Source organism: Mastomys coucha, unplaced genomic scaffold (genome assembly GCF_008632895.1).
Source record: "Mastomys coucha isolate ucsf_1 unplaced genomic scaffold, UCSF_Mcou_1 pScaffold9, whole genome shotgun sequence".
In the NCBI taxonomy this organism is placed as follows: Eukaryota; Metazoa; Chordata; class Mammalia; order Rodentia; family Muridae; genus Mastomys; species Mastomys coucha.
This window is the reverse complement of record NW_022196915.1, coordinates 1,962,271-1,987,196: the sequence shown is the minus strand read 5'-3', so window position 1 is coordinate 1,987,196 and position 24,926 is coordinate 1,962,271. Positions and strand designations below refer to the sequence as shown.

Genomic DNA, 24,926 nt, shown 5'->3' with positions numbered 1-24,926 from the left:
CCTGTCTCTGCATTTCTTGTAGACAGGATAAATGTTGTATTGAAAGTCTTCTAGGTAGGTTAGTGCCTCTCACTCCACTGGGCTTCCTATCTGGCTACAAGAGATAGCATCTTCAGGTTCCATATTCCCAATGTAGTGAGTCACAGCTAAGGTGACCCTCATTGATTCTTGGGTGTCTTCCTTATCCCAGGTCTCTGTCATGTCCTGGAAATGCCCCCCTTCCTCACACCCATTGGTTACAGATTCTGTTCAATTTCATGACCATCTGGCCATCTCTCCTGTACTTCCTCCTAAGCCTGAACCCCCCATTCCCATCCTCTTCCCTTCTAGTTCTCTCCCTCCATCTGCCTTTTATGAGTATTTTATTCCCCCTTCTGAATGAGATTCAGGCATCCTCACTTGTGCCTTCCTTCTTGTTTAGCTTCTTTGGGTCTGTATCTTATGGCTAATATCCACTTGGAAGTGAATACATATCTAGTCCTTTGAGGACTAGGTTATCTCACTCAGAATGTTATTGTCAAGTTCTATCTATTTACCTGCAAAATGCATGATGTCTTTGTTTTTAATAGCTGAATAGTATTTCATTGTGTAGTTGAACCACATTTTCTTTATCCATTCTTTAGTTGAGGGACATCTAGGTTGTTTCCAGTTTCTGGCTATTATGAATAAAGCTAACATATAAACATAGTTGAGTAAGTGTATTTGTCGAATGTTGAAACATCTCATGTGTATATGCCCAGGAGTGGTGTAGCTGTGTCTTGAGGGAGAACTATTCCCACTTTTTTGAGAAACTGCCAAATTGATTTCTAAAGTGGTTGTACAAGTTTATACTCCCACCAGGAATGAAGAAGTGTTCCCCTTGCTCCACATTCTCTCCAACATGTACTATCTCTTGAGTTTTTATCTTAACCATTCTACTGGCTGTAAGATGGAACCTCAGAGCTGTTTTGATTTGGATTTCCCTGATGACTAAGAACTTTTAACACTTCTTTCAGTGCTTCTCAGCATTTGAGAGTCTCTGGTGAGAATTCTCTGTTTAGTTCTTTACCCCATTCTTTAATTGGGTTATTTGGGTTGCTGTTGTCTATTTTTTTTTGTTCATTTACTTTCAATATATATATATATATATATATATATATATATATATATATATATATATATATATATATATACACATATATATGTATATATGTATGTATACCTGTTTATCTGTATGTGTTTTACATGTGTGCAGTGCCAGAAGAGGCCAAAGGAGGGCACTGGATATCCTGGAGCTGGAGTTACATGAAGTTGTAAAGGTATCAGATGTAGGTGCTGGGAACAGAAACTGGGTCTTTTGTGAGAGCAGTGATGCTTTTGGCTCCTGAGGCAGCTGAACAACTGTTTATTGCTTTTGCAATTTTAGGGAGTGGACTATTAAATCTTGAAACTTTCTGAGCTTCCTAAGACTTTGGTAAAATGTCCTTAGCTTCCTGGGTCTTGAACACACACACACACACACACACACACACACACATGCACACGCACACACACACACACACACACACACACACACACACACACACACATGTCTTAGTGTGCACAAAGAGGTGAAAGGAGAACTTCTGGGAGTTGGTTCTCTCCTTCCATCCTGAGTTCTGGGGATGGAACTCTTGTCATTGGGCTTATACAGACAGCATGTAGTTACTAGGTCTTCCTGAATGTCCTCTCTGAGTCTTGTGACCCTCCTTCCTCCCTTCAGAAGAAAATGTCTCAGATCAAAGCAACATAATACTGGGACACTCAAGATCCAAGCTACATCCTCTCCACAGCAACTAATACACAGTCTAGCTCACTTAGGCAATTCTGCATTTGCTCTCATTCTGTAATCCAGTTTTCTATTTATTCTTTAAGGGTACTATTATGTTTTAAATTCTGTTTTATTTGATTGGCTCTAAATAAAGATTAAAATTTCTATTTCTTTTTCCTTTTACAAACTACAAGTAGGACTCTGGAATTCTTGTCATGATTTCCAGTGTTTCCTTGGATATTCTCATTGCTGGTGAGGTGTTTATGTTATATAATAGACTCCAGTGCACTGCATTTTAATGTGAGTGGTTTAGCCAGCTTCACACCCATATCTTGATAACAGTACTACCTCTCCAACCCAGTATTGCTATATTCAGCTCTTCTGGACAGTGTATGGCTTATGAGTCCTGTGATTAGTGTCATTTGTGGTGACACTGAGGTCTGTCAGTCAACATGAGGGTAAATGGGAACAGAGTTGCAAATGAGATCTAAGAAAGAATCACTTTCCAAGGCATTCATTGACTAGGATTTTAGCAATTCATCCCCTTCAAATTTTTATATATAACTGTAACTCTTAAGTTTTCCTTTATTTTGGGGATATTTGATATTCAGAGTCCCCAGACTACATGCCTCTTAGTATAAGCTGTGTATCAAGAACTCTGCAAACTTGTAACTAAACTTTAACCAATCTTCTCACTTTAATCCTTTAAAGAAAATAAAAAGGATAATTCATTTCCAGCAAATGACAGAATTACTCTTTTCATAGAGGAGGTTTTGTCCCTTTAAGAATTTAACTGACCTGATTTACAGTCGTCAGTCCCTAGTTTTCCTTTTTAGGAACCAGTGATGGCAAAGCTTGATTGGTGAGCAAAGTCTGCCAGGCTGTCAATCAAAGCCCTTAGGAACAGTGAGGGAAAGCTGCCAAGTTTATGATCAGGAGAGAAGGAACAGCTGAACTAGGGGACACGGGCAAAGGAAAAGTGTCAAGTCAGGGAAAGTAGGCTTGTGACTGACTGGCCCCTCTGCTCAGGGAAAGAAGGAAGGCTTGTGACTGGCCACTCTGCTCAGGGAAAGAAGGCTTGTGACTGGCCCCTCTGCTCAGGGAAAGAAGGCTTGTGACTGGCCCCTCTGCTCTGGCTCAGATCCTTTCAGTAAAGAAAAACTAACAGTCCAGCTGCCTCTTGCTTTGGAGGAAGGCATCATTCATTCACCCCTGACCAGTAGCGTTGACACAGATTTTTCCATGGCTAGGACAGTTTTACCCCTCCCCCTTTATAGCTGCCAGTTTCTTCATGGGGTCACCTGAGCCCCTTATTTGGAATGCCACAGTGGTGAATTTGTGTTTGTAGCTTACCTTAGTGAGCAGCTTGGAATGACTTGTCTAGTTGAATCAGACCAGTAACATCAGTGTGATGTTACATTGAGCCTTCATGTTCAGCCATATAATAAAAGGCTGAACACAGGCAAAAAAGAGTATCTATACAGGTGACCTTGAGTGTGGGTGGTCCTACGGATCAGTGCAGCATCCTAATATTAGATCACACCCAACTTTACCAGGGTTACAAATCCAGAGTTTGCACCAGCCAGTCATGCTTCAAGCCAAAATGCCAAGCAGACTTGGCTCCAGTGTGAACTTTGATCAACAGTGAGCAACCCACCAGATAAAAAGCAGAAGCTCACAGGTGACTACGCATCTACGCACTGCCTGTGGGATTTGTCGTCCACTGGGCCTGGACGACTCGGTATTTATAAAACACGCTCCATGAAGTCTTTGAAAACTGCTGTTGAGAAATAAATACTAATCAAAGGGAAGGTGGCAGGCTGGGTGTAGAGGTGCACATCTACATCCCAGCACTCATGAATTGAGACCTGGAAGGTCAGGTATGTTATTTTGGGCCTCTTTGTAAAAACATCAGGTGGATTTATACTTGGGCTCTATAGTCTCCACTGCTCTGAGTGTCTATTCATGTGCCCATCCCTTGCTGCTTCATCCCTACGGCTCCTGCAGTACAAGGTGAAGTCATGCGGTTATATTTACAGTGTTGCTCTTTCTTCTGAGGGTATCTCTGGCTATTTGTAGTCCTTCTACATACTTTTTCTTTCTATTTTTGTAGGAATAAAATCGGAATTTTGTTGGGAGCTGCATCGAGTCTGTTGAATGCTTTTGGTGGGACACTGTCGACCATTCATCCTGCATCCCAAGAGATCATTCCAACTTCCAGAACCTTCTTTGGTTTCTTTCTTCAGCATGTTCAGTCTTTCCCTTTCCTTTTTAAGTTTATTCCAGGGTTTTTTTTACCTTTCATTTTGTGAGACAGTTGCTAATAAGATGGGTTTTCTGATTTTTTTTTCCTCAGCACATTTGTTCTTGGTAGATAAGAGTTCTACTAATTTTCCTATGCTAATTTTTTATCTTGCCATTTTGCTGGAGAATTTTTTTTTTTAAATAAAGAAAGGCAACTGATTTTTATGTATTGACCTTCTATCCTGTCATTTTACTGAATTTATTAGTTCTAACATACTACTCAAAAACTGTACATATAAAATCATGTTATGAGAGCTGGGCATGGTAGCACATGCCTTTAGTATGAACACATTTTCACGACTGCATTAGAAGGTTGAATCCCAATTCTTTTCTCTTCTCTTGATAATTTTTGGGTACTCTGTATTTTTTTTTTTTTTGCTTGTAGTCAATATAATGTAAACTCATCATTTGGTAACAGTGAAAGCAAGAGTATAATTAATACATCAAGAAACATGTAACTTCATTTTTAATATATAAACTAAATTTCTTCAAATGAGAAAATATTAAGTTATATTTTGTCTTAGCCATGAATAAAGTTGCTTGTGCCTATATCATTATAAAATGGGTGCATGTCAGGCTTTCTCAGCAAAACTGAGTTGTAAGAGCTATGCAGTTCACCTTTAGCTTGAGATTTTCTTTTTATAAGAAACCAGACTGAAGCACTTAGATGTCATCTTCATATTAACTTTTAATCTTCATTGATATATAGCTTATATGATATAAATGCCACATACTGTGTATATAATTCTAGTTGATCATTTTTTTTTACAGCAAATCTGTAGTTGTATACTAATCTCCCACCAATTGTGAGATTTCCTATCCCACTCTTGGTCCTAGGAACCCACCCTCTGCTTGTGTCCTGACTCTAAATTTACCTTGAGCAGCTATTCTGTAAAGAGCAGGTGTCTGGTGTGTAGCTTTGGATTGGCTCTCTTGAGTGCACATTTCTGAGCTGCAGCCACTTTGCTCCTCATCTTGTCACCTCACCCTCCTCTTTGCTGAGCAGTGTGCACTAGTTCGGCAAACTCTGCTTACTCGTTTGTTATTTTATGGGCTTTGGAGTGCTTTCCAGTGTTTGGTTATTTAAAATGATCCCGTTGTGATTATTCTCTTAGAAACGATTGTGTAGAAAAGTGTCTTCATTTCACTTGAGTTCCAAGAAGGAGAACGGCTGGATCGTGTAATAGATTTTTTTTTTTTTAATTTCTTGAGGAACAGCCAAACTAGTTTGCAAAGCTGCAGTGTCATTTACCTTCTCATGAGTGATAAGTGAGGATTCTGGAGAGTTTTTGAGACAGGGTTTCTCTGTGTATTCCAGGAAGTCTTGGAACTTACTCTGTAGACCAGGCTGGCCTTGAATTCACAGAGATCTACCTGCCTCTGCCTCCCAAGTGCTAGAATTAAAGGTGTATGCCACCATTGCCCTGCTGAAGGTTCCAGATCTTCCACATGTTTATATGCATTCTGGAATATCTTTCTGTTTGATTATCATCCATCATTAATATGTAAGTATGCTCAGTGGTATCTTATGATTTTAATTCGTGCTTCCTAAATGATTAGAAGTACTAGGTGTTTTCATATGAATGGTTAGACTTCTCTATTTTCTGCATTATGACCATCCAAATTTTTTGTCCATTTTTTTTAGTAGTTTATTCTTTTTGGGTTTATTTATTTTATTTTTTGGATGCCTGTTTATAAGTTCCCTTAGAATCTTTTAAATGTCTCTTTAAGGGAGTGGGTGAATTTGGAGAGATGGATCAACAATGAAAAGCACTTACAATCATGTAGAGGACCTGTGGTTGGTTCCCAGTACCATCATTGTGACTTATAAATCCCTGTAACTCTAGATGGACATCCTATTATGCACTCCATGGGCTCCTGTAAGCACATGCTGCAATGACACACACTCAGCACACACACACACACACACACACACACACACACACACACACACACACTAAAATAAAAGTCAATTTCTGTTTAATGTGGTAATAAATACTTGTTTTCATTTCTGGACTTTTAAAGTTATGTTTGTACCTTCTTCTTCCTTGGTTAGTCCACTTAATGATTTCCAGTTTTGTTGATCTTGTCACAGCCACAACTTCAAGTTTATAGATTTTTTTTCCTATTTTTTTTTTGTAGTATGTCACGACTCCTCTGTTCTTTCTTAGTTCCACTCTTCTGTTTACTCTGACATTAGTCTGTTCCTTAATTGCTGCTGTAAGGTAGAAGTACAGGTCTTTGATTTTGGAGCCTTGTTCCTCCATGTATGTCTGTAAGTTCTACATATTGCTCAGAGCATTGGCTATGATGTAGGAATTTGGAGTATGACACCAGGACATAGAATGTCAGACATTCATTGTCACAAAGGATAAGACTAGGATAGGTTTTGAGTTTGTTGTAATGTGCTAAAGAAAATTAGTGATGGACCCTTGTGATAGTTACATTCAAAGCCGAAGCATGTGTTATTAGAAATTATTATGAAAAAGTGAGAAAAATTCCCAAAAAGACATTTCTGAGGGTGGGGAGCTGTTGAATTTCCTTCGTCTTGGCTCTTTCAGGACTATGGTTGAGCCAGTCTCCATTGGTTGATTACCTCTCCAGGTTATCATGAGCTGAGTTCATCAGTGAGAGTGCTCCATGTCTGTTCTCCTGACGCCATCAGGGTATGGTCATTCATTACTCCTGTAGAGCCCACCCAGGTATCTGATGCCTCTTTTTGTAAAGCCCATCAGGTCGCTCATGCCCCCTTTGTTCATCACACACTCTAGCTTGTTCATTTTGACCTTGACAGACTTCAGGCTGTTAGTCACTTGTCCATTGATGCTATCTTCAACCTCACAGTATCCCAAGTGCTGTCAGCTCTGTTGTCTTTGTCCTCAAATTTACATGAATGGTTTGTAGTTTCACCATGGCAGATATTAACTGTGGTCTACTGTGGTCTTTTTTGGTTAGCTTGTATTCAGCACCTTATCTGTGGGGTGATCTGAGTCTTTTTACAGAAGTGCACACAGGTTTGCTAGATGCCTTCTTAGAGTTTTTCTTTATTCTGATACAAGTAGCTATGTTGGATGTAGGAAAGGACCATAGTGTATTACATACATTCCTCAAAAGCCTCATGGGGACCCAGATGCCTGCTGTCACCAAACCAGAGCTTTGTTCTCCTCTTACCTATGTAGCTTAATATCACCTCTCACCCAGCTATAGGCCCACTTAGTCATTATCCTTGGTGTTTTAGGCTCTGATGGATAGACCCATAACCTTCTTTTCAGCCTATGTACTTAGGAGCTACTGGTAATTTCCACCATGGGCCATTTCCCTCACTAACTGTATAATGTTAGCTTATGCCTCAGATTATCCAAATGGCTTTGATACATTGTAGAGTTTTTGGTTTCTTTCTATCCAGTATGTCTTCCCCATCATCTGATTCATAATTCTTTCTTTTCTCTCTTCTGAAATGTTTCCTGATCCCAGGAGGAGTGCTGTTGAGGGCTGAGTACTCAACAGTCACTTATTCTCAACACCCTGATGAGTCTCTGTATTAACCACTCTCTAGTAAGGTGAGACCTCTCTGGATGAAGCCTAAGGAGGTTCTTATCCACAAGTATAATCCGATGTAGTTTGGGGCAGTTTATAACTTATTCAGCAAATCAGAAGCCAAAGTGCTTCCTATAGGGTCTATTGACTAACAATGGCAAATCCACAAAGAACCCAAAGCCAAGAATAAAACACTTTCACAAAGATAATAGGCGAGTTCTCAGCCTAGAAATTGAACTCTCCCTCTGTGATTAGAATAAATTTGATTAGGGTCAGATGAAAGAAAGTTTAAGTTAATAGTGTGTTATTCATTTTTTGAAGTATTCATAATAAATAACATTAAGGATAATAATGGAGAACAATGATGATAGATCACTGTACTCACATTTTTTTTTGTCTTCTGTCTTCCTTTAAAAAGAATTAGGGAAGGAAAAGTAGGAGGATGGTGGGTTTGAGGTTAGCTTAGGATATACATAATAAGGTATTGGCTCAAAAGGAAAAACAAAAAATAGACAGATAGACAAAATAAAAACAACAGTAGGAAGCTCAAGAGGTGGCTCAGCAGTTAGAGTCAGTTGCTGGCCTTCCAGAAGACCCACATTCCATTCTCAACCCCACAGGGCAGCTCACAACTCTCTCTAATTCTAGTTCTAAAGGATTTAATACCCTCTTCTGGCCTCCAGGGACCATAGGCACACACATGGTATATACACATACCCGTAGGTGATGCAATCACAGACATAAAATATACTATGAATTAAAACTCCTGTTTAAAAACAAATAACAGTAATATTTTATAGAACTTACAATCATAATAGAGACTTCCTTACCAGAGTTATCTGTGTCTCTGTTAAGATGTGACATTATCCATGAATGTCTTGCTTGGTGCAGTCTTATTAAGACAAGGTTTAGCTGGGTGGTGGTGGCGCACGCCTTTAATCCCAGCACTTGGGAGGCTGAGGCAGGTGGATTTCTGAGTTCGAGGCCAGCCTGGTCTACAGAGTGAGTTCCAGGACAGCCAGGGTTCCACAGAGAAACCCTGTCTCGAAAAACAAAAAACAAAACAAAACAAAACAAAAAAAGACAAGGTTTTACATTTGTTCATTCATTCATTCATTCATGATTCATTCATTCTTTGGGGGTGTTGGCACCTGTGTGGGTTAGCCTGTAGGTGAACGTCAGAAGACATCTAGTGAGAGCTGATTCTCTGCTTCTACCTTGTGGTTCCCAAGGATGGCACTGAGGTTGTGAGTAAGCACCTTTACCCATAAGCCCTCCCACCAGCCTACTAGATGCAGTGTTTGAGTGAGTGGCTCTATTATTCATTGTTTTGAATGTGCTCATCACAGCTCTGAGGGTTTCAGGAGTTCTATTTTAATCTTTCTGCACCCCGTTTCTCTTGGTGACACTTATTTCTTTGAAATTTACATTCTTTTCCTTTTGTTTCTGAGAAATGTCATGAAGTGTTTTATTTTTGCTAGCTTTTCTATGATGTGGGAAAGCTACAAAGATTTGTGAAGCTGGGATGAATTCCTTCTTAATCATTTTAGACATTTCCATTATAACATGTGTATGCAATTTTTCAGCTCTTTTGATTCATTGTGCATTATAAATATTCCTTGAAGGTGAGTAGATGTTAATACCATTTTGTGGTAAGAGGAAAGTGGTACAAAGGATTTGAGAGGTATTTTAGGATAATGAGAAAGTGCGTGTGTGAGCTTAATGAGACTCCTCATGCATTCTGCTGCAGGATGAGGAAGACAGGCTATCAAAATGGGTAGATTACAGGACCATAACTTTTACTGCTTGTCACAGAGGCTTCAGAAGCTGTGTAATTTGTTGGGTAGGTGTTTTGGTGTGATGGTAGTGATAAATAATGTCTCTCCTAATGACTCAGCTTCTTTTCCCTACAAGTACCACAGGATAATCAAGAGTATAAGCCAGTATGGCTGTCTTGGTTAGATTTTCTACGGCTCTGATGGCCAAAGGCAAGCTGGAGAGGAAAGGGTTTATTTCAGCTTACAGTTCTATATCACAGTCCCTCATTGGAGGATGCATGTCAGGAACTCAAGGCAGAAACCTGGAGGCAAAAACCTAATGGGTTCTGACTCAGGCTTTTTGGCTTAGTCCTCATGGCCTGCTTAGCTTCTTTCTTTTGTAACTCAGAACCACTGGCCCAGGGGTAGTTCCAGACATAGTGAGCTGGGCTTTCCCTAGTTAATCATTAATCAAGAAAATACACCACAGACTTGTCCACAGGTCAGTGTGGTAGGAACATTTTCTCAATTGAGGTTCCCTCTTAGAAAATAACTTAAATTTTATGTCAAGTTGTTATAAAAGTAGCCATCACAATTGGGCAATTTATCCTTCTCTCCCATTTCAGTTTTACCTCCTGCCTCATGGTAAATATCATTATAGAAGTTAATGGCCTATAGAACAGCTAATCCTGATAGTATAGTATGTGAAATGGGACACTCAGAATTGTCTGCTATGTCTTCATTCCCAGATTTACATCATTACAGAAGACATACATTTTCAGTATGATACAGTTATGATCTTGTATTTGTGTGATATATTACCTTCAGGACTTAATAGATGTTAATTTGCAATTTGTTTATTTTTTTGGCCAAGACATATCTAGGGTTGTATCTGGGAAAATGCCAGACATAGTTACCTCTGAGAAGGAAGCTCTGTGCTCAGTGTTTATTTATAGAGCTCCTAACATGTGTGGCAAACACTGTGTAGGTTGTTGGGTGTATTAGTGACTCTAGAGTCACAGAACTTATGGTAGTCTCTACGTAGTAAAGTAATTTATTGATGACTTACAGCCTGTAGTCTAACTCCCAACAATGGTCGGCAGCAGCTGTGAATGGAAGTCCAAGGATCTAGCAGTTGCTCAGTCCCACAAGGCAAGCAGGCGAAGCAGAGCAGAGCCTTCCTGTTTCCAATGTCCTTATATAGGTCTCCAGCAAAAGGTGTGGCCCAGATTAAGGGTGTGTGCCACCACACCTTTAATCCCAGATGACCTTGAACTCATAGATCTTCATATCTTAATCTTTTGGGATTCATAGCCACTATGCCTCAAGATCTCCATGCCAAGATTCAGGTCGGAAACTTGTATCTCTCAGCCTCCAGATTAGGGCCACAGGTGAGCCTTCTAATTCTGGATTGTAGTTCATTTCAGATATAGTCAAGTTGACAACCAGGAATAGCCACTACAGTTTAGTAAGGCTTATTTTACAGGGTTTAAAGAAGATAATTTATATGAAGGCATAAACCAAGGCTGTGGTCTGAAGGATGGAACATGACTATAATACCAGCCATAGGTTCTCAGTAGAACAAGTGTTTGAGATGTAGATGCCAGAGGATGTGCCCAGGAAAGCCACATGATATTGGCACCCCTTCAAATCGCAATAAAATAAATCAGGTTTGGATCTGGTGTATCACCGATTGGTGGCTTATGGGCAGTAGTGCTATTTTCGAGTGTTATGGAACTTTTGGGAGTAGGGTCTAGCTGGAGGAAGCAGATCTCATGGGGATGGTCCTGAAGGGATACTGCATAGTCTTGCTTCCTGTATGGGGTCTATTTCTTGTTACGCTGAAATATAAAGAAGTGAGCTCCCAAGGTTTAGTTAACCCCTATCTTCATCATCATTGTGGTCATCATCATCATCACCATCACCATCACCATCATCATCATCATCTTCATCATCATCACCATCATCATCATCATGGAGACACTATTGTTATGCTTTCCCCACCATGATGAAGCGTGTCCTCTTTGTTCTATTACTCCACTTGGGATATGTGGTCAAACATAGATAAAAATGACACTCATGAAGAATATGGGGATAGAGGTAGGCAGGGGCCAGGTGTTACGATGGGAACTTAAAGGTAGGAAGGAAAGGGATCTGTCTGAACTAGAATAGCTAGGTATGCCTAATCTTAGCTCACTGTTCATTTGTTGTATGCTTGTTTGTTTTAAATAACTGAGACTCTTTTGGAAGAGTAATAAAATAGCAGTGTATGTGATATCATGTATGACTAAAGAAATACCACACTAGGAAGTTAAGAACACGTTTTCCTTTGACTATGGTTCTGTTATTGTACATTGCTAGAAGAAGAGCTAATTAATGCATAAACTGAAGAACTCAAAGAGAGCTTTGATTGGAGTCACTGTGTTCATCTATTCAAGGTGGCTAAGTTTTAAAGCTATTTGGATGTAACTATTCAATTGATATAGCAATATGGCACAAATCTGACTCATATGGAAATTTACTTTATGGGTTTTACTAAGTTTATATTTGTTGTTGTTATTTTAATATTTTTATTTTATATATATGAGTATACTCTCACTATCTTCAGACACACTAGAATGTGGCATCAGATCCTATTAAAGATGGCTGTGAGCAACCATGTGGTTGCTGGGAATTGCTCAGGACCTCTGGAAGAGCAGTCAGTGTTCTTAACCACTAAGCCATCTCTCCAGCCCCTTATTTTGTTTTTAAATGAAGGCAAGTTATATTCATCTTTAATCTCATCAGGAAAGCCCCTCTATTCCACATGCACTTGCACTGTCTGACTTGGAAAAATGGCATCAGGACAGGAAGGTTTTGAATGTTTTCAGAATGCTGTGGTTTGTTCTCTGAATAGGATGACAAGTTGAGTGTTGGGTGACTATAGGAATTGAGAGTTGGGTGTTAAGTAACTATCCCTCATTGATACTCTGTGACTGCAGGGCACTTCCTTGGTGGTTGATGACTTTGTTCTGGTGTTGTTTTGCATCCTATCAAGTCCTTCTTGCATTGTCAGGTTAACTTTTCAAGATATATATTCTTCCAGAGATATTTGGAGCAGGAAGTGACATATAAATATAGATTTCCCTTTATAAAGATAGGGGAAGCTATCTTTATAAAAACACAGAAAAGGATATAGAATGAGTTTAGTTTTACTGGAGTCACCTACCCTTCTGGGAAGCAGAGCTCTGCACAGAGGAATCATCCTGGATCAGAGGAGGAAAGCAGAAAGATACCCCAAAGACCTTTACATAGATGATGCAACAATCTTGGGTCCTGTGACTTTTGTCATCAATGATCCCTGAAGTTTTTGCTGGCTCTGCTACTGGGGTTCTACCATGGTTCTGTGTTAGTCTGTTCTTCAACAGCCAATAATACTGTTTCTTCCCAGGTTATACACTGCGGAAGAACTAGAAGATGGAGAAAGAGAAAGTGGCAAAATCCTTGAAGGAATAATGGGCAGGAAACTCCCAAGACAGAAAAGGAGATAGACATTCAGAATAATGAAGCCTAAATAAGGATGCTGAGATGGCAGTTAAAAAGGCATGCTGCACAAGTCTGGCACCTCAGTTCCATCCCTAGATCCCATAGTGGAAGGTGAGAACTGACTCCTCAGTTGTCATTTTACCTATCACATGTATGTATCAAGGTATGCATATACCAAGCATATGCACAGGTGTACCATACATGCATGCATACCATAAAAATAATTTTAAAAAGTTGGACATAAGCCCATATAATCTCAAGTAGTATGAACATAAAAATGATTCCACTATTATGCATTATAATTAAATTGTCAAAAAGATAGGAATTTAGAATAAAATAGCATGGGATATCTATAAGACTATCATTGCAATTGGCAGCAGAAACTATTTCCGTGGAGCTGAATGGAACTGAAGGATCCATCTCTCTCTTAGGGAGTCCTGTCATGGTCTCTATAGTGGCTATTTCTTCTAATGGAGCTCTCTTTTAGAACTGAACACTTTTCTGTTCAGGGTCTCACTATGGCTGTCTGTGTCAGTGATGCTATTAAATATAGCACTTCTAGTGTAATTCATGGTAGCATCTTCCTGTGGAGCCACTATTACATGTGTCATAGAAGATTCACCAGGTGATGTAGAACAAATGGAGAATTCCCATCTCCCTACCCCCAACCCCAGAAAAACATTCTCATGATATAGAAATGTGGGTGAGGCAGTGAACTACAAAGGGTCAGGAGACTTGTGGTCCAGCATTTTCAAAACGGGATTCCCTACTCAGCACACTGGCCACTCCTACTCTCCACCTTGTTTTTCCTTTCCTTATAAATGGTATCTATTTCTATTTCTAATTATGTTCTAATTCTTTACCCTAGGACACAAGAACCTAGGACTTTAGCAAGCACCTCAGAAATCAGCTTCACATTTATAACAGGAAGTTACTGGCAGGACTGAAAACTTTGAGCTCTTAGATTTTGATAGGTGTGTTTCACCTAAGGAAGCATGGGTTTCACGATACCTTTCAGGGCATAGCCTTACCATTAATCTCTGTTTCTGGACATATAATCAAACAAAAATTCAACAGGCCCCTGGAAGTGAGGAAGAGACTTGTGTAGTGGGAGCCCTATGATTTTAAAGAGGTGGGTGATTGCTCTAAGACAATATGTGGCATTTACTATAAGGAATGCATGATTTGGAGGCACTACAGGGGATGCCCTTATTTGTAATGGGAAAAGATGGAGAAGGAGTCTTATTAGCATTTTGATACTTTATTTAAAGTGTGACAGACATGAACTATGGGAAGGCATGGCTACATATTCCCTAGGCTATCATATCACTTAAAGCTTAGGTTTGACTTTTAGCATACTAAGGCCTATGGCTGCTAAGAGAAAATTGTCTTTCAGGACACACATGAAAGCCTCTTTTGAAGTTTGGAAATTTCAACTGATCTCATTCTTTTCCTTTGTACTTTATTTAAAAATGCTTAGCACAAGTGTGGTGGTTTGAATATGGTTGGCTGTCCTGGAGCTTGCTCAGTAGACTAGACTGAGATCTTCATGCCTCTGTCTCCTAATTTTTGGGGTAAAAGGCATGGACCACCTCTCTGGGACCTAAGCCTTTCTTTACCTGGAGCTCTCTCTGTACTAGGCTGACTTTGAATCAGAGTTCGCCTTACTTCTTCCTTATTTATGCTTTCTATTGCTACACAAGTACACCATGACCAAAGCAACTGTGTGAGTGGGCTTTGAGAACTATTTCCTAGCTGCTAATGAGACAGTCTTCTCCTGACTGTCTTTGGATCCTTCTGTCCCATGCCTGTCTGGGTACTGTCATGTACCCATCTTGATGATAATGGACTAAGCCTCAGTAAGCCAGCCCCAATTAAATGTTGTCCTTTATAAGAATTGCATTTTTTTTTTTCGAGACAGGGTTTCTCTGTGTAGCCCCGGTTGTCCTGGAACTAACTCTGTAGACCAGGCTGGCCTTGAACTCAGAAATCCGCCTGCCTCTGCCTCCCAAGTGCTGGGATTAAAGGCGTGTGCCACCACCACCTGGCTAAGAATTGAATTCTTATAAAAAATTGGTCATGATGTCTCTTTACAGCAATGAAAACCCTAAGACCACCAGTGACCACAGCATTATATTCCTCATTTTTTTCAGAAACATAAAATTTTTATAGAATATCACTAATCACATTCCTTGTGCTTCTCAAGGTGAAGGAAATATGTGGGAGAATTGATTATAAGGGTGTGGAATACTGGTAGAGGGAATATTACACTAGTCCAGGCTGAATTCTAATACCATCAGATCAATCCCAGAGGTGTACCTCATTCATCCACTAGGTATGTCTCAGTCTAATCAAGTTGGTGGTCAAAATTACCCTTTACAAGTGGATAATGGAGTATGATACATATGTAAGAATATATATATATATATGTATACATATACATATATATATACATATACATAATAACACATACATATGTATACATATATATACCCATATATGTATGTATGCACACAGAGGATTTTATTCAGCCTTATAAAAGAAGGTAATCTTGTTATTTGAGACAACATGGATAAATATGGAAGATGCAATGATCAGCAAAGTAAACAAGATCTGGAAAAATAAATACTGCATGATCTCACTTATGAAATCCACAACAGGGGATCTCATAGAAACAGAAGCATAGTATGAGACCAGGTATGCCAGAAGGTAGACATAAGGTGTCTAAGAATAATTGCAGCTGTGTCTTCTGTGGATTAGAGTGGTCCTTTTCTAGTTTCTGCATATGCACATTAAGAAGGGTCTGTGTCCTCAGAAGACCTGCTTCATTATAATATCATTTGCATTATGGGTTTAGCCCCACCACTTTGGGTTTTTCAAGACATTCATGGCAATTAATTCCCTATAAGAAAAAATCCAGCCCTTCAAGATTTGATAGAGGAAAAGGGTCACCTCAATGAGACAACATGGATAAATATGAAAGTACTAAACCTTTTTAAAGATGAATAACAGAAACCTTAATGGCCTTACAGCCTACTCCTATCTCTCTGGAGTAGACTATCTTTGCTAAATAAGCTTCTGCTTACACTGTGTCTCTTGCATGGATTCTTTCCTTGGAGAAGACAAGATTGAGGGGAAGCATACTCCACCAGCTGTGAATGGTGGTTTCAGAAGACTGAAGGCGAGAATAATAGGTTGATACTGCTTAAAAGGTGCAGACTTTTAGATGCAAGAGGAGCAATTAGAACCTGAGATTTGCAAAACTAGATCAGTGTGTTTCACACACACACACACACACACACACACACACACACACACACACAGAGTGGGGGACGAACAGTAAAGCAGTGGATTGTTGGGCCTTCTAATCAGCTTGGTTATGGTGACCCTTTCACAGAATGTACAGACCCTAAAATATCAACTTAGGTACCTGGAATACTGACATGTCTTATAAAGTTAATTTAAGAAACAAAGAAACAATGTCAATCATTTTGGAAGACTGAGAACTGATGGGAAAATACTAGCTTCTGAATGTATATTCTCCTCCAAGATTCCTTTGTGGGATTACTAATGTTCAAGGTATTGGGAAGTGGCTCTTTGAGGTAGGATATAATTAAACTATGAAGGCAGAGCCTTATGAAGAGAACTAGTGCTCTCGTTAAAAAGGTCTGAGTGATATTTTCACAAGTTTCTGTCTTGAGCAGAGTTTAGAGACACATAGTTGGGTATCAGTCTTGGACTCCTTTCCTTCCTGAGCTCTGAGACACAGCACAGTCTGTTATTTACTAACCATCTAATCAGAGCCGTTGTGTTATAGCAACCATGAATGGACTGAGATGACAGAGTTAGTAATGGTAGCTCCAGATGTGGTGACACATGTGATCACCATTTTTGCCCACCTGCTCTATACACCCCTCCTCCTGTTCTCTCTCTAAAACGCTCACTGGGATTTCAAAAACTATTAATATTTCCGTGGTAAATATCCTTGCTCTATCTGAGGCCACAGTAAGACTGCTCAGATAGAATGGCTAGCATTTTTTAATGAGACAAGACACAAACAGGACATTGAGGGGAGTCTGACTTTTCCTTTATTGGAAGAAAACACAAAGATGACCGCCACTGCAAGTTCACAGGACTGTTACTGGCTTTCCTCAGAGGCCACTGCTGGGTAAGGTCTTGATTGCATTGAACATTTGAAGGCTTGATATGGTACAGCTGTAAAGTTGGCTTTTGATGTGATTGCTGTTCTAGACTCTCACTATTTTGTGAAGAAAAGGGCCTACAGTATCTAGAATCACTGTCCTCGACAGTCCTTCTCTGATTTCTTTAAAGGAATATTGTGATTTCATGTCTCCAGTGAAAAGATTTATTAGTCAAGATGGTTCATGGGTAATAACAAGAAAAAGTCTCCACACTGTCCAAAGAAAACAGCTTCACTGATCTTCCCCAAGTCACCTGGGCCTCCTATCATGCTGTAGAACACTCAGAGCCAGTCTGTCAGAACCCTACATCCACGGCTCTTCCTTTAGTCATTTGTTGAAATAAACTAAACCTACCCTGCTACGCACACTCGTCTATTCCAGTCACATCCAAAATATCAGGGATAAAATCCTGATAAAGGATAAGAGGCAATAAGACCCCAAAGGGGTTCTGTGCCTCCTGGATTTCAGACTAGTCGCTGGTATCCCCTAACTCAGACGTGTTCCAGATTAGTCTTTCCAATCGTCAACACGGCCTCATAATTAGGCATAAAGGTACCCCAAGAAATGATTTGTAAATGGTTAAGATTGGGCATTGTCTCCTGGCCGACACAATGTTTCCAACTATCCTAATTTAATGTTTTACGCACTAGAGAGTAATTGAAGGGTTTCCCTCACTCTAGGACATTAGCTAAAAGTGTTAGGTTGGGACTCCCCTCTGCCTGCCTCCAGCAAGAACCAGAGAATTAGCATAAGAATACCTCAACAGGGAGGGCTCCACCCCTCTTCCTCCTGCTTCACACCTAGCTACCAGACCCTGTTGACCTTGGTGTGGGGGTCGGTCGCTTGCTTACTTGACTTCAGTCTAGCACTAGGACTGGGAGAAGAAGAAGGACTAGCTCTAGAACTTAGATGGGCTAAGACTCAGATTCATACATCCACATTCCCCCGGGCTCAGAGCGCTCTGGGCCCAGGGGATACAACACCAGTCCAGAGGAGATAGCTGCTGCTTTAGACCCAGTATGTTTCAGATAGTCTCAGATGTACCTCAACTATTGAGCTGCCAGATTTACCATCTCTCTTTTGCAATGACTGTAAAAGTCTGATGCCATTTCTAAGAAATACATTTAGATCTTATACTTCATGTGTTGTCTCTGCTGTCATTTCTTCGCCTACGCCTTGTCGACCTGACTAGGACCCCCGTTTCTCCTGCGGGTTGAGGGAGGCCCAGATCGCCAGGTCCATGGCACTACCCTAGGATTGCTCAACATTGAGCTGTCCCAGATTTCATCATAGTTTCATAAACTTTATAGAAAGAGTGACTATAAATACAGGAGCAAAGACAATAAAAGAAGAAAAGAGAAAAGAAGTGTAGGCAAGAAGAAAAGAAGAAAGAGAGTAGAAGTACCTTGTCATACATTTAAAAACAAATATGAATTGTGTATTATCATACAAGGCTCACAAACTTACCCTAATAGGTTTACTGTCCATTCATCTTATCCTTGGATTTGCACTTTCGTTTAAAAATCTGTATTATCATGTGATAATTGTACTTAGTATTTAAGGTGGGATTTGTTCTTTTATCATGTATAACATCATCATGCACAGTTTTGGAATATGCACCTATTATATTCAATACTTGCAGTGAACAGTGGCTGGCCTGGCCTTATCTTTTGTTCTCCACTAGGAGACAGATTCTCTAATCTGTTCCTAGATGCTGAAATCAGGCCACTATTCTAGTTAGTGAGTCTTTGAGTCTTTTCTCAGAGTCTCAACTTTACAGTATTTTGAGGATGTGTGGGCTGATATAGCTAACTCCATTTCCAGTGATGGCATGCTAAAAGAGGTGTAGACAAATGGGGCATATAAAGACAAGAGGAAGCTAATATGGGAACATCAGTCAGAGGTGCAGGACAATCTCTGTCCTATGAAATTGTGTTTTGCATGATTGCTGGCAAAGGAACAGGGGGAAGGAAGATACGTATATGTTGAACAAATGCGTATCTTATAATTTAACATTAAAAGTAGCATTTAAAATTTCATTTCATAGAAAAACAAATAGACTGCATGAGATGTAGCATTTACGAAGAGTGCCATAATTTGGAGGAAAAGAAGATGAATTTGAACTCACATCTCTCCAATATGAATTTTTTTTCATGGACTGCTTTCCAATGTTATCTGTGCCTGAGTCCCTTAGTCTTGAGTTTTAAACAGTTTATGACTGACTTCCATAGCTAGAAGAAGCAAGACTCAAAGGTCATGTAGGCTCTGCTGTAGTCTCCTGGATCAATGCTGTAGAAGAAGTTAGGCTGATCATCTGACCACACTGAGCATTTTATTAGGATGGGCATATTAGATGGTCCTGTAAACAGCCCGAGCTGCAACTGACCTTGTCTCTCTATACCAACTAAGCATCAACAAGTGAGCCTGTCAACACCATGAGAAGCAGGATGATTTGACCAACAGCTTCCAACCCACACTACTCACCTATGTGTTGGATGAGGAGGTGAGGAGACATGCACTGCCTGCAACAGAGCATCTTATAACCACACCACTGCTTTTGCACCAACACAAGACAAGTGAGGAACAGGAAAGATCTGAGGCTAGCTGGAAACAAGCTGAGGCTAGTAAAAAGACTAGTCTTCAGGAAGCTGCACAGAGAAGTACACGAGCTGAAGATGAAATTATTATACACCAAAACTCAAAAGTCTCTCGACAGAGTTTATCACTGAGATTTTTGAATCTTATCTCTGTTACTAACTCCTTCCAAAGATGACTTCTTAATTCCAAACTCATGGTTAACTCATAGGGAGCTCAGTAACTTGCTCCTTTCCCTAAAATCCTCTGTTTACTCACTTAGGTCTTCAGAAAGCCCATTTTTTTTTTATATTGTCAGGCCAGGTTGTTGAATGCAAGAGAATAGGAAAGCATGAGGCAAAGTGTTAGATTCCATCAGTCACCCTTTTTGTGACTATTTTAAGGCTCATTTGAGATCCCAGACAGTTTTCATAGCATTTATCTAACTACAAATGCTACCAATGAGGCATCTCTACTTAGAAATGCGGGAGGAAGTAGCCTGGATGGTTAGAGATGATGTTTTTCTTTTAGCATAGTAGAGAAGTACATCTCCAAGTACCTGGAAAAGTTCTCAGATCTGCAAACACTAAGACAGGTAGAGAAACACATTGAAAAAGTCCAACCAGATAACTAGCAGTCTGGACACAAGGTGTACTTATATGGGTAGGGTTGTTTAGAGACTCCTTATCATACCTGTGTACATACAGCTCTACGTTTGCTAAGTGGTGCTGTGGGAAGAGAGATGGTGGCTTCCACACAGTGTTGTACATTGTAGATAAGCTCATATGAAGGAATGAAGCACCCATGGTAAGGATAATGGTTTTATTGGATGCTGTGGTGGGAATGATTAGGCTCAGAAGTTATTTGAATTAGATGTTCAGAGGTAATACTGGTTATCTTTATAAGCAACCCAATTAGATAATGCAACACAAGAACTTTGGTTTATGTAATGGATTCAATAAGAATGTTCCTCATAGGCTCTGGCGTTTGCAACCACTTTGGCAGATTTAGGAGGTATGATGTTACTGGAGAAATTGTCACTGTAATTGGGCCTTCAGAACTAAAATTCTGTCACCTCTAGTTTGCTCTCTTTCCTTTATGCTTGTGATTCAGGATGTAAGCTCTCAGCTTCATGCTCTAGGTGCCATACCTGCTACCTGCTGCCATATTGTCCTTGCCATGATGGGCTCTGCCCTCTGGAACCATAAACACAAATAAACTTTTCTATAAGTTGACATAGTTATGGTGTTTATCATAGCAACAGAATAAAGTAACTAGGACAGCTTGAACATGCTACTCATATCAATCCCTTGCCAGCCACCACCATCTACCATTTTGGGTTTGCCTTTAGTTTATTACTATTTTTCAACTGCATGTGAACTTGGCACTTAAACAATCAGCATGGCTAACTTTATATAATGGTCTACTTTTTCTTACCATAGTTCCAACTCTAAGAGAATATGGAGGATCTTTGATTAAACTTTATTGCTTTATTAGTAAGGGCTCTCTAAGAGGAGAAGACTGAGAGAATGTATGTAGAATTTGTCATAATGGCTTACAGGCTGTGGTCTTCCAGATAGTTCCATAACAGCTGTCTTGAAAGGTCCAAGAATCCAGTAATTTTTCAGTCCTTGATGTAAGATTACTAAACTGTTTTTCAGTGTACCCCAGAATCCCAAGGAAGTAGATTCTAATGCCAGTGAGGGAATGGAATTATCAGCAAGAGCCATAGCAAGCAGTTAAAGCGAGGAAGCTTTCTTTCCCATGTCATTATATAGGCTGCTAGCAGATTTGGTCCACACTAAAGGTATATCTTCCTATGTCAGAAGATATGGATTAAAAGTAGATCTTCCCACTTCAACTAATTTAACTAAGGAAAACGTCTTACAGGTTGGATTTTAGTCAGTTCCAGGTGTAGTTGACAAAGAAGTAAAGGGCTCACATCATGTGGCATCCTTAATGTGAGCACAGAATGTGGGGCAAGAACACTTGTTAGGCCCCATGCATGCTGGCCAGGCCCTCCTATTTTTGTGTTGAGTCACTTCTTATCCATTAAAGATCACATCGTTGGCCTTTGCCACCACCTCAGCGTAGGTGGCCAGTAACAAGCTCTCCTTCTCCTGTGCCACAGCGGCTGTCAGGAGCTAAAGGAACCTATCAGAGGTGAACACAGATTTCTCCACTTTACAGTTGGTGATTTTAGTATAGCAAGGCTGTTGAGTATGTTTTGGAATTTATGTCTCCAATTAGAATTAAATGTCCAGAAATCCTAAAAATTTGCAACCTGTCCCATTGCTAGTGAAATGACTCTGAACCTTGCCCTTTGGTATTTTTCCATCTTTTTGCAGAAGCCAGTGGGGTGGGTGTGGAAGCATGAATGGAGTTTTTTCTAACCACATAACTGTGAGGTGCTAAGGCCTAAATCCTTTGGACTAATAGAAATTATTATTACCACCACCATAACCACCACCAGATGAAGCCAAATTGTTACAAGATATCATTGTTTGCTTGGACTGAAAATTTAGGTTTGTCCCCACAGCTGGGGGGGGGGGGAGGTTCTCTGCAGGTGCCAGTCAGAGAAGCAAACTATGCAAAGAGATGCGAATGAAAACCTGGTGCACACTGACTTTGCCAACCTGGATCAGCGTTCCGCGGAGTCTAATGCCAGACTGTTCACTCTCAGCCTATTTAAAACATTAGAATTCGGAAAAAAAATCCCAGGCAACAGGCATTCTAATTTCAGGTGCACAATAAACCTTAAGGCATGACTTCATACAAACTTCTGTACAAAGTATATGTATATATGTATATATATCAGGGAGGGTTCTATAGCTAAAAGGCCTAGAATCTAGTGTGGTCTCTAATCAAGATAGCATAGAGGTTAGCAGGTCATAAAGTACATACAGCATGTCCCCTGAGGATAGATTGTATCAACTCTGGGAGCTAAAGATGAAGGTCTAGGGAGTGAGAATTTGGTATCATCATTGTGAGAAATTTGAGGTCTGCCTCTATAGCAAAAGGTAGGTGAGGTCTGCCTCCACAGACAGCAGAAAGGTCACCAACCAGGTGACCACTCTCAGTTTTCTGGATGGAAAGGGGGTATTTTATTTCATTTCTCATATTGAGGATACAATCTTGTAAAATTGACATTTCTATTTACCCTGGATGCCTGTGGGCGCTAGGACCTTTGCTCCTTCAGTACAAAACCTTATGCCTGGGCTTGGATTACCTGGGACCTTCGCTCCCTCAGTACACAGCCTTATGCCTGGGCTTGGATTACCTGGAGTTGACTCTTGACTCTCTAGTTACATGATTTTGCTTATGTGATCACTCCATTTGCCTGAGTTTCTTCATTTGTATTTTTACTTTTCTTATCATTGTTATAAAATATCTGAGGAAGGGAGGAAGGTTCATTCTAGCTCATGGTTTCAGAGGACCCAGACCATTGCTCAGGGAGAGAAGAGCAGCTGGAACAATTGAAGCCAGAGAATAGGAGGCAGATTGTGACCAGTGCTGAAGCCAGACCAGCAAGCAGGAACCAGGAGTAAATCTAAACTGAGAGAGACTTGATTCTGGTAGCAGGATAGGGGACAGAATGGTTTCATAGTTTCTTGAACCCAGATCCCTAGCCATTCAACCTCATGAAATTATGATATTTCATTTCTAAACTATAACACTCAAGGAGAAAATCACAACTTATTAAATGATTCATATATGAAAGTATTAGCTGGGAGTATCATGTCATTATAGTTGTTGTCATTGTTGTATTCATCATCAATATCATCATCATCATCATCATCATCATCATCATCATCATCATCATCATCATCACCACCACAATCATCACAATCACCATGATGTATCTACAAAGTAAAACCAAAGACTTATGATTAAATTCTCACTTTTTCACTGGTTAATGTGGTCTTTAACAGCAGAAATGCCTGGGAGTTGGATACAGAATTTTATGTCTTACTCATGACTGTGTTTTAGAATTCATGCTTGGGAAGACCCTGTAGGTGGTTTGTGTGTATTCTGAAGTAAAAACATACTGAGTCTGGATGCTATGTGGATGTGCGTAGAATGAGCGTAGAAGGTTTGAGTCTGAATTGGTGCTTAGATCGGATGCTGCTTTGTTTGTGTGTTGACAGGTGCTGGATGGTTTTGCCCTATTGTTTGTTTTATTTTGTTTTGTGTTGTGTTGTTGTTGCTTATTTTTTGTTTGTTTGTTTGTTTGTTTTTTTAAAGAACTCAGGACATTGCTGTGCAAATGAACAGGGCATCATGAAAGCAGCCATGGGACAGCTTCTCCCAGGGAGTTGGGGTTTTTACAGGCATGTCTCATGTATGTCCTGGGCAGCTGCGGGGTGGGAAATTTTGGCAACCAACTGAGTGTAGTTTGAAAAACTTCCAGAAATTTGAGATAATTACAACATGTCAGAGAATCATGATATCAGACAAGAAGCTCCCATACTTAATGGACATCTTTACTAAGAATAACATTCTTTTTTTTCCTCTCTATTTGTCTCATAGCTCCTGTTGCATAGTTTCTGTCTCTGCTACATATTTAATAGAATATCTTTATCTAAAATTTATTTTGTGTGTGTGTGTGTGTTCGTGAGTGTGTGCATGCATGTGTGTGCGTGTTTGTGTGTGTGAGAGACAGAGAAAGAGAAAGAGAGAGAGAGAGAGAGGCAGAGAGACAGAGAGACAGAGATACAGAGAGAGACAGAGAGAGGCAGAACAGAGACAGAGACAGAAACACAGATAGAGAGAGATATGTGCACCACATGCATGCTGGACTCCATGGAGGACATAAGGGTATAGAATTGCAGTTGGTTGCCATGTGGGTACTAGCAACTAAATCCAGGTCCTCTGCTACAGCAGCAATTGCTCTTAGCTATTGATTTCTCTCTCAGCCTTGTTTTTAACAACAATGTCTTCACTATGGTAGTAAATCAAGTCTGCTTACCTCTAGAAACCCCTAAGTTCCCTGTCTCTTTCAAAACACTCCTTTGGAGTCATCTGAACTCATGTCTCTTAAACTATAATTCATATGAATCTAAGTGAGTGCTCCTCCCTTTCCTTACTGCTTGAATTGGGAGATGAGACAAGAAGGGGCTGAGAGTGAATGCTGTATCCCACTCTTTGGTTTTCCACTTAAATCTTCTTAGAAAATGTTGGGGTTTTTTTGATTTTTTTTTTTGTTGTTGTTTTTGTTTTTTGTTTGTCTTTTTTTTT

At 40.0% G+C, this 24,926-nt stretch overlaps 1 long non-coding RNA gene across 1 annotated transcript in view; it reads left to right on the top strand.

Moving 5' to 3' along the window:
- Positions 1-24,926, top strand: part of LOC116084904 — a 144,358-nt gene that overhangs the window by 89,081 nt on the left and 30,351 nt on the right. The window lies entirely within an intron of this gene.